Source organism: Haliotis asinina, chromosome 9, assembly GCF_037392515.1.
Source record: "Haliotis asinina isolate JCU_RB_2024 chromosome 9, JCU_Hal_asi_v2, whole genome shotgun sequence".
NCBI lineage: Eukaryota > Metazoa > Mollusca > Gastropoda > Lepetellida > Haliotidae > Haliotis > Haliotis asinina.
The window spans coordinates 9,271,754-9,277,476 of NC_090288.1; positions in this window are offsets into that span (position 1 = coordinate 9,271,754).

Consider the following 5,723-nt stretch of genomic DNA (forward strand, 5'->3'; position numbering starts at 1 on the left):
TTTTAGAGTTAGGATGTGCATAAATATACCAAACTGCCCAACCACCGTGCATATTTTGAGAGTTCTTTTTTTAGTTTTTGAGCGGTGGGAGGGCCGGGAGGGGTAAAAGATAGATTTTCTGTTTATTAATATACATTGAAACTCATTTGCCACGGAATTTGACCAGAAAGTTATACGTGTTCTGTTCTGTTTAGTTTTAGTTTTATACAGCTAAACCTCGTTAATGCGGCATCCTGTTCACCGGAAACTCCAATTTCCGGACCCTGCAGTCAGAAACCTTGTATACTGAAACAATGAAGCAAGAAGGTAGACGCCAGTGTGTACATAAAATAGTTTTAAAATGTGGATTGGTTGTCCAGATTGTCAAGGATGATGAGATGGGCTATGTTTTATAAACTGTTTACACTCATGTTTGATGCTCGCCACATAGGAAACAAACAAGATTTTATGGCGGTGCATTTGATAAGGATATTCAAATTATGTTTTCGAACTTAACATTGCAATGTTTCGACGAATGTTTTCAGCGTAGTAACGTTTTCATAATGCTTAAATTATTTGATCAAAGGATTGAAATTCTCGAAACACCTTAAGCCCATTCATAATACATTGGCAACGATCAAAGTTAAACATTCTTAGGGCTACTAACGTTTCGAGAATAAGGGCCCACGTGACGTTATCCTGAACACGTGTATGTCAAAACACATCAAGCATGTGGGGCAGGATATGGACACCTTCCCGCTAACACCTGGTACCTTCACTGTTTCATAGAGCTTCCTATTTACATGCTCACATACACGGTGTTGTACATATAACACTGCTCATTCTAATGATTAAGAAAACTGTGCATGAAAGCATATTTTACTTCTAATTGCCAGGTCTTGTTTCTAACCGTTCAGTTTTAGAACCGTTACTCTAAAAGGGAAGCAGCGAATATTTAGCATCATAAGTCGATTACAAACAATATAATACCTTCATCCTTGACTGGTGATTTTGACAAGCATGAGAAATAACCCCTGAGTATTACAACCATGCTTTCTGTATATGGGTGTACCAGCCATGGTTTCTGTATATGGGTGTACTCGCCACATTCTCCCAATTCAATTCAACAGCTTTTGTAATATGGCTTTATTATCCTTCTTGCTTTTGAGAATCTGCAGCTGTTGTTATGAAGCAGGTGTGTCGCATCCTTGATACAACAGCATTTTGTTTATGATGCAAACGCTGCATAACTTCATCGCTGTTTCAAGAGTTGCACAACCTTGAACTGGCTTTATGATATCCTTTCTATTTCATTCGATGCTTATCATGATACACGATTCTGAATAAGAGGGGCGGTGGGGTAGCCTTGTGGTTAAAGCCCTCGCTTTGTCACACCGAAGCCCGGGTGTTTTAAGGCGCATTTGGGCGATAATTGTCCTAGAACTTGTCACATATATACACTGAGCGAGATGAAATGTTTGCCTTTTACACATAAACGTGATACATCCGGATGGATTAACGGCTTGCATTGGACATTTCAAAACAGGCATCTCTTTTTCTCTCCTCTCTCACTCTCACTCTCACCCTCTCTCTCACACACAAACACAGACAGACACACTCATACGCGCGCGCACTCACACACATTGTCAAGAATATAGAACACTCTGATCGTCATTACCTATGTTCCTTAATATCTTAATACCATTTTTGATCAAGAGGACATCAAAACTGTATGTATTATGAACTGTTTTAATACTCAGTAACAATTCATGAGTGAAGTTTTCGGCCTTCGAGTTAACATTTACCATTTATAACAGTACACGTTGATTACAGATAATGTGGAAGCCGTTCCAGGGCTATTAACCTATTTTATCTCCTGCACCAAATACCTGTGACTGTTCTTTTTGCCGCATTCATCTTCATTTGGGCTTGTCAAATTACCTAATGATGTTAATATTTGATTACAGCTGATAAATGAGCCAGTACCATGTGTATAGAACCTGTATACATGCTCGTAGAAAGTAAACAGTCAGGGGTATATGTTTCATGTTGAAACTTTTTTTATGTTCTAAGATACCAAAAAGTGCCTTTTCAATCCGTTAACATTCAACTGAGTTATATTACACACAGACACAGACAGACACAGACACAGACACAGACACAGACACACAGTCTTTTACGTTGTCGGCAGCTCATGTGTCCCCGCCATAACTACACTGGGTGCAAAACAATGTTCACTTATTGCACCAATAGTTTTGTAATGTGTAGGAACAGTTCCAACGAATTATTAAACCCGCTGTTTCACCATAACTTTATCACTTATATGTCACTTCAGAATATTAGCATATTTTACAAATGACCCATCTTGGGACGATGAAGAATATGGTTGATGAAGATACAATGAGTTGAGTACATGTATTTTGTCTAGTTCCAGCTGTGCTGGGGCGATAGGGGTAGCCTTGTGGTTAAAGCGTTCTCTCGTCACGCAGAAGACCCGGGTTCGCTTCCCTACGTGTACAATGTGAGGCCCATTTCTAGTGTCAACCGCGGTGATACTGCTGGAATATTGCTAAAGGTGGCTTACAACTATACTCACTCACTGCAGTTGTGCTCATCGTACCTCTGTGTTGTTTAGTATATGCGAGACTCTTGAAGGTCCCGGCGTAGAATAGGACTTCAGCAACCCATGCTTGCCATAAAAGGCGACTATGTTTGTCGTAAGAGTCGACTAACGGGGTCGGGTATTCAGGCTCGCTGACTTGATTGACACATGTCAATTGCGCAAATCGATGCTCATGTTGTTGATCATTGGATTGTCTGGTCCAGACTCGATTATTTACAGACCGCCGCCATATAGCTGGAATATTGCTGAGTGCGGCGTAAAACTAAACTCACTCACCAGTATATGCGAGTTTGAAGTTTACTTGCCGGTACACAGTTACGGAGTTTTCAGTTGTGCGCACATGTTGCATTAGTCGTTGGACGACGGATGCACTGTATATCCATTTTGTCCCTGGTACGGTTGATCTGTCTTGTCAGATTACATAATTGTTTGAATAATTGATTACAAACGATTTAGCTAAATGTGCACACAAACTGCACATGTTTGAATCGTCTTTGTGGTCCTAACATCATCAGTTGAGGGAACGATGTGTCGTCGTGTTGCGAATAGGTTCAGCCCTCGTGTACCTCTTGTGATAATGTAAGTTGTTTTGTTACGTCATTATGGGCCGTCCATATTGTCACATGACCACGTGACCAACTACTTATGATTAAAGGGGGTTTAAGATTGAGGTCGAGATTATTTCGCTGATGATGAGAAATGTGTGTATGAGTTCGTGTGAACGAGAGTGGGTGTGCGTTTGTGTGAGAGTGGGAGACAGAATGTGCCTGCTTGTGAAAGAGAGAATGCGTCTGCGTCCATGTGAAAGAGGAAGTGCATGTGCAAGAAAAACCGTGTGCACGTGCATGTGAAAGAGAAAGTGTGCGTGCGTGCGTGCACTTTCCCGAACTAACGCAAAGCTTAAAAAGTGGACTTACTGAGGTTTCATACACAGTGTATTGACGAAGAGCTTACTAGTCCTCGGCTTATCCACTTATTGCCGTGAGGATCTAGAATCTATTACATGTCAAAACGTTGATTGCAAAACAGTCTCGTTTCCAGTTTACTGGGTTCCGCCCTATTGTGCAACTTAGTGCGAAAGCGGTCCAGAAGTATTTAACTGGATGCATAAATATTAATCAGTATGATTTGAAAAGTCCAAGCATTTGCATATTCAACACTACACTCCTTCTAATCCTAGCAAACACGTTGTACAGCGTGTTCTGTTGTACAGCGAGCTCTGACATACGGAGAACTGGAAATCGCGGAAATCTCAAAACGAGGCTCTCCACTAGAAAAGTTTGGCTGTCTGGTACGGAACCGATATTACATCAACCTCATTGTGCGTTACAGAACTACACTGAATAAGCGCAAAAAACACAAAACCGGTTTAACCAGTGAGCCAGATGCATTGTGAATCATTTTACGACCTCATCAAACAGGTGCAGTCTGTGATTCCATCATTAAGGCATGCTGTCTGAGCCTCGATATATAGTATAGAAAGACGGTGTTATTAACGTTTGAAATTGAAATTCATGTGTAAACACAATTTTCTTTTAAAAGAAGGAATTGGAATTCAGTTTAACCAACGTTATTTTCTGGTGTCTATTTTCACTTTCACACAAGAAAATGCTGATCTGCTGAAAAGAAGGTCATTGTCTGAATAGGTTAATGAGACATGTTTCGGTATGTAGTGATCTGTACACTTTTGACATGTTTCTATGTAATGAGCGCAATTGTCGACTGCATCCCTGATAACATGTAGGTCAGCTGACTGAAACAGAAGGCTTGAACGGCATGAATCAACGCATGCTGGGACTGCTGTTTACTTTAGTGTAGTTCTTTAACTGTATCCAAAACAATGCGATTTTAACCAGGCAATTCGTGAAGGTGATATTTAATTATCTTACGATTTGAGCTTACAGGTAAACCTGTTGAAATCGAACACTGGTTTAAACAACTGTCCTCATTTATTGTTTCATAAGTAACCCTATAAGATCAAAATCATATTACTGCAATAATGTTTGTGGCATTGAAGGCTCATAGTAATGCGTCGATCATATCGGTAGGAAACACCGGATAGGGTCTCTTGGTTGTCTGGTCAAGATTGTTTGCAAGCCACTAGCGCATGGCAGGAGTTCTGCTATGTGGTGTCAGGTACCCTGAACACACGGTGCCTTTGTTTTTGGTCAACTCTTTGTTCATTGTGCAGACTCGAACCCTGTCTTTGTGCTTGAAGAGCAACGCTTCAATCCCTGCGCCATCACATCTATCACCTCAATAAACACTGCCAAATATATGACAGGTGAACATGGGTTAAATGCAGACTAACGAAATACCTCTTTGATCTGAAGAGCGGCAATTCCTTAAAGCCTGTGTTATATAAAATAAAATATCTGACTCCTGTTTACACCGAGTGTAGCAGACGACCTCTACTGATGTTTTATACAACCATATCTGTCACAACTGGCGGGAATTGCTGCTGTTGAATGAAAGCAGACTTTTCTGTCTGTCTCACTTAATGCTATATACAGCTGAATGAAGCTGAATGGCTACAAACAAACATTATCTTTTTATGCAAATTGTGTCAATGGTGATAGGTGTGTCTGGCAGGGCAGGTCATGTTCAGCCTTTTCGGAAACAGCTGGTTTTCGTGATATTCATGGATGTACATTTTCGCCCCTTTTCATCGTTATTTTCTCTTATTAGATATATTGGAATCTCTTTCGGAGCATATTCGCGGTTGTTTACTGGTACTGGCGTTGTGTATTTATATCGTTATATATTTATAACATCATGCTCATAAGACAGTCGAGGTGCCAATTGGTGTAAAAACGCAATCGAAATAGTAATGTGTCAGGGACGGAGTGGATATACTTTACTGGCACCAGATGTTGGGATGTAACAAAATTTTCTTCGTCACATTTACGTACATGATGTTGGCTTAAGTTAAGGAAAATATTTCAACAAATACCATGCAGAAACACATCGGTTGTGTTGTGCTTGGTAAAACGGCCACAAAAGTCAAATTAAGTTGTTTAGGCACAACAGAATAAAATACGACACGGTCGTCACGTGGTTCCAGCTTTCAACGTTGTGTTTGGATTTCGTTTTCAGAACAAAAACATCTTTCTTTGATTTT